A 5,587-nucleotide genomic window follows, 5' to 3' on the forward strand; every position below is an offset into this window, starting at 1 on the left:
TTACTGAGCAGCTCCCATGTGCCATGCCTGTAGGGTTGCAGTGGGAAATAGAACAGGCAAGAACCCTACCCTAACCTACCACATCGACCCTGAAGTCTAGTTGGGGAGACAGGAAACATGCAAATAAGTAAATCCATACATAATAAACTGTCAAGGGAAAAATGAGAAAGAGACTATGGGTGCTATTTTGGGCAGAGTAGTTGATATAGGATTTTCTAAGGCATGGTATTTGATCAGATCTGATCAAGATTTGAGTGATGATGGGAAATCATGCAAATATGGGGAAAGTGGGCTCCCAGCAGAGGAAATGTCAAGTGCAAAGGCCCTAAGGCAGGAACAAGCTTGGACACTCAAAGGATCATATGCCTGTGTTCCAAGAAAAGAGTAAGGAAGAGAGTAAGGTGGGAAGTAAAATTGGAGGCAGGGGGCCAAACCCTGTAGAGCTTGTTAGACATGATCAATAGTCTGGATTTATTCTAGGTATGACAGGAAACTCTTTGAGGTCTGGAGCTGGGCTGTGACATCATCTATCCATTTTTGTTTTTAAGTAAACAATTTACTTTTTCCATTCCTGGGTCACATTATTCTTTTTTTTTATTTTTTAATTGAAGGATAATTTCTTTTGCTGAATTTTGCTGTTTTCTGTTAAACCTCAACATGAGTCAGCCATAGGTATACATATATCCCCTCCCTCTTGAAACTCCCTGCCATCTCCCTCCCCATCCCACCCCTATATTTCAAGATACTTGTGGATTTACATGCAGCTGCAAGAAAATACCAGAGGCGTGATGCCCAGCCAGTCTCCCTCCCGCGCCGGGCTGTGCTGCCCCCTTCCGGGCTTGGCGCGCCCACTGCTGGGCGGGCAGAAGCCGGCATGCGAGGAGGCGGGATGCAGGTTGAGGGAGCTCACTGATTTAAAAGGACGGAGGTTGCCTAAGCTCCCCCTGCCCTCCCTGCTCTCAGTCCCCTTAGCCTGCTGCTCCGCGTTCTCCTCTTCTTCGATCAACCGGATCTCTTTGTTGACGGCATCCAGCTGCTCCTGCAGCATCACAGTCAGAGTCTCGGCATTTTCCTGCCTGCTGGGCGACAGCTGAGTGGCCGAGCTGAAGAGGGTGACCCTGTCGCCCTCGCCGTCAGACACGCCCTCGTCACTCTCGAACGCCTGGGCCACGCTGGCCAGCACGCTGGCTTGCTGTGCGCGCTCCCAGTTCTGCTCCTTCGGGGTCTGCACCTTGGACGGCTCGTCGCGCAGCGCGGCCAACCGGCCTTTCTGAGGGCGCCGCAGCACCGCCCCATTGCCGGGGAGTCTGCCGGCCGGTCCGCCACAGGGAACCTGAGGTCCAGGGCGCTGCCCAAGCGGGGTCGGCCGTGGTGGAAGGGAGCCCCTCGAGGTCTCGTCTGGTCCAGTTCAGCTCTCAGGGTTTCCAGGTTTAGAATCAGCTGGTCCTGCTGCAGCTCCTTGTTCTCCTCCTCCAGGTGGGCCTCCATCTGGCGCAGCCTCTCCTCGATGCTGCCGTGTCTCTCCCGCGTCGCAGACGTCCCGCTACAGTTTTGTGTTCACGTCCTCGGACTTGAGGAGGTCCTTCCTGGCTGTGTCCAGGTCCGCCTCCAGCTCTGTCACGTGGGCAGAGAGGGAAGCCAGGTGCTCCTTCATCTGGCTCTGCTCCCATGACTGCTTGTCTGTGACTTCCTGGAGCACGATCACCTTAGCCAGGTCTTCCTCATGGCTTAGAGTGCTGTAGGTGGGTCTCTTTCCATTGGCGCTTGGCATGTTTTCTGGCTCGTGATTTACATCAAGCACCCCGTCCCTTAGTATCTTTTCCTGGTTATTCTCCTCTTTAAGAATCATCTTCTCGTCCACGGCCTGTGGTGCTCAAACAAATTTCAGTGCCCTAAGCACCTCTATCTTGCTGGTCATGCTGGCTGGGGACTGTGCCTGCTGCCTGCCTGCTGTCATCCGGAGGGACTGCATGTACCTGGAAACCAGGTTCTCTAGGTGCTCCAGCAGCAGCCTGGTGTTGTTTCTTTCTGCTTTCAGCTCAGCAATTTCTTCTTCTAAGAAGCTGCTCCCTGCATATTTTTAGTTCTTCAGTAGGAGTTGGAAACTCGGGCAGACGGCTTCCCTGTGGAAGGGAGACCGGCTAGGCATCATGACTGTGGTATGTGTCTGCCTCCTCCCTGCCGCATCCCTCCTCCATCACACTGGTTTTCTTTGTTTGTTTTTTGTTTTTCCTCTTTTTACCCAGAAGAAAATCAGGTACATTTGCTACGCTCAGAGGTCTAAAATTTTTTAAACTGCCTCGTCTTTAATCATTCCATAATGGCACAGGGACAAATTAGTCTTGATATTTGGACCACCGGCTTAGCTCGTCATCATGAACTCAGCCAGAGCCTGCCTCTGTAACGTTGGGCCTGGCCTGTGCTGGGCACAGTAGCTGCAGGGAAGTTTCTGTTCTCAGGGAGCAGACAGCTTCGTGAAAGTAACCATGGGCAGCTCTCATGGCGTGTGAAAGCCGTGCAGCACATTTTCCATTGGGGATGCCTGGCTGCAGGGTGCAGGGCACACGGTGGGAACAAAATCAAGAATTTAAACTGGTCTGCTTGCTGATGGACCTGGCTGCACGTTCAGGCCAGCTCTGCATGTGAAACCAGGTTAAAAGCCCGGTGCCCCAGGGCCCCAGGGAAGACGTCCAGCTGCCTCACTTTTCCGAGTCTAAAAACAGGATGACGACCTAGGGCTTTTGGTGACAGAGTGTGCGGCTCTAAAGCACATGTTCCAGCTTTCTTGCATGTTTAGCTGAAGTTTTGTGAGTGCATTGCTATTTACCCCATGAAATCACGTGTACAACACTCTGCTTTGTAACTGCACTTGTATTATCACTTTTTTCTGTTACCACCCATTTCATGTTAGCTGCATTGTTAGTCAGCATATGATTAAATTAACCGTGAATCATTTTAGCGGCCTGTGAAGTGGTAACTAGTCCATTTTGTGGTCTTTTGACACACTGTTTTTATAATTTGCACCATTGGCTAATTAGTTGATATTTTAAATTCTTTGACGATTTCTCTGTGGTTTCCTGCTTGATTTTGTTCTGAGTATGTGTAAAAGAACAGTTCTGTATATGTTTTCCTTGCTGTTGGAGTTCTCTGACGGTGTGTCTGCTTTCATCATTGGTTTTGATTTCCTGTCTCATCCTGTTGTCTGTTTAGTCATCGTCAGTCCAGACCCCAGCCTCCCACCCTGTCCCCGCCCCCGAGGCTGTAGTTGACCATCCATCTCCCCTCCCCCGTCCCCCCAGTTGCTCTGGTCATAGCCCTGCTGTGGTGCACAGCGTGTGTCCCCTTCGTTGGGTTTGTGCTTTGTCTTCATGTCTCATTAAATGGTGATTTTCCCCCATAGCAGTAAGTTTGAATTAGTGTATCACTATGCAGTTACAGGAGAAGGCAATGGCAACCCACTCCAGTACTCTTGCCTGGAAAATCCCATGGATGGAGGAGCCTGGTAGGCCTAGTCCATGGGGTCGCACAGAGTTGGACATGACTGAAGTGACTTAGCAGCAAGAAAATAATACAGAGAGATCCTGTTTACCCATTTCCCCTCAGTTGTAACATCTTGCCAAACTATAAAATGTCACGACCAAGATATCTCATCATGGTCTTAATTTGTGTTTTCCTACTGGTAATGATGTGTACTAAGTCGCTTCAGTCATGTCCAACTCTGAAAAGCTATGGACTGTAGCCCACCAGCAGTCCACCAGGCTCCTCTGTCTATGGGATTCTCCAGGCAAGAATACTGGAGTGGGTTGCTATTTCCTCCTCCAGGGGATCTTCCCGACCCAGGGATGGAACCCTCATCTCTTACATCTCCTGCACTGGCAGGAGGGTTCTTTACCACTAGCCCCACCTGGGAGTGATGATGAACATCTTTTCATATTCCTGCTTGTCATCTATATACCCTCTTCCGTGAAATGTTTAGTGATTTTGGCTCATTTTCTGTTCTACTTTCTAACTATTTTTACTGTTCATTTATTTATATATTTTCTCCCAGGGTGCAGCTTGTCTTTTCATCCGAATAGGGGCTTTCACAGAGCAAACTCTTTTAACTTCGATGAGGTCTGATTGATCAGTTTTTTTCCTCTTAAGGATTGTGCTTTTTAGTGTCAAGTCCAAGAATACTTTGCTTAGCTCTGGAGCCCGTAATGTTTCTCCTGTAGTTGTCTTGGACTGTGGAAGAGCAAACCGATGAAATAAATGTAGGGTTGCTGGGTAGACCTGAGGGCCCACTTGAGATTCGAGGGTTGGGGCAGGGGGCGGGCAAAGGAGTAGGAAAGGGGAGAGGCTTCAAGGTCCTTTCCACTCCCTGGAGGGTGCACTATGGGGAGAAGTTCCTTCCCCTTCTAGCTTGACTGACGTGGGCATAGTAGAGTCATCTTGGCAACAGGACTCAAGGCCTGGCTTCCCCCTTCCCTAAGGATGCTCAGAGACTCCGAAAGAACCTAGTTCTTTTTCTTTCCCAGAACTTTATCCACAAAAATGCACTTTCATTGCACCACCCTGATTGACTTCTCACAACAACTCTGTAGGGAAGACATTATTACTCCCTTTTATGAAGATACAACTGAGACCCAGAGAAGGGCTGGGACTAGACACAAATCACCTGGGATCAACAGGAATGAGTATTTTTCTCTACCAGCTGACTCTGGATTTCTACTGCTAATTTTGTTGCTTGAGGGCAGTGGTTCTCAACCATCAAAGGATGTTTCATGGGCTCCCAGGACCCCCAAGACATTTTTCAGAGGTTCTTCAAGGTCAAAGCTATTTCCTTAAGAAAAGCACAATGTTAATTGCCTTTTTGCTGTGTTGACATTTGAGCTAATGGTACAAAAGCAAAGGGGGGCAAAACTGCTGGTACCTTAGCACGAATCAAAGCGGTGGCACCAACTATACTGGCCGTCATTGTTTCCTTCATCCCCATGCACTCACAGAGGAAAAAACAGCCAGTTTCACATTAATGTGTGATTGAATGGGAACTACACACAAAGCATTTCTGCTGTGTCCCAAAGTAAGATGGTTATCTTATGCAAAAGACAATCCTCCACAAATATTTGAGTTGCAAGATAAACTGCTCTCTCTTTTTCTCCTTCCATGGAATGCAATTTTGTACTTGAGAGGATGCCTAACAAGTTATAGTTAATTCAGATGTAGGTATCCGGCAGACAATTTCTTAACAAATAAACAAACTAACCCTGCCACACAAAAGAAAGCAACTGACAATTTTTGTTGCTGATAAAACTTGAGCTTTTGCGTGAAAATTAGAATTGGGAGGGGTGGAGGGGGGATTCACTTGCCACTATGAGCAGCATGACAGCTTTCCAATACTTAAAGACTTTACTGATGATATCAGCAGTGACCCCATGAACTGTAGCCTGCCAAGCTCCCCTGTCCATGGGATTTTGCAGGTAGGAGTACTGGAGTGGGTTGCCATTTTTTTTCTCCAGGTAATATTAATAGATGTGATTTTTCAATATTTTACAAAGAAATGTGTTTCATGTAGAGGAGCAGTATAAATCAATACACTAATAGTTTC

The 5,587-nt window shown here is 48.2% G+C and overlaps 1 pseudogene; it reads right to left on the bottom strand.

The window, feature by feature from the left end:
* Window positions 1-571: 571 nt before the first annotated feature.
* On the bottom strand, window positions 572-4,957 carry LOC105611789 (liprin-alpha-1-like; annotated as a pseudogene).
* Window positions 4,958-5,587: the final 630 nt, after the last annotated feature.

The sequence above is a fragment of the Ovis aries genome, chromosome 9 (genome assembly GCF_016772045.2).
Source record: "Ovis aries strain OAR_USU_Benz2616 breed Rambouillet chromosome 9, ARS-UI_Ramb_v3.0, whole genome shotgun sequence".
Taxonomy (NCBI): Eukaryota; Metazoa; Chordata; class Mammalia; order Artiodactyla; family Bovidae; genus Ovis; species Ovis aries.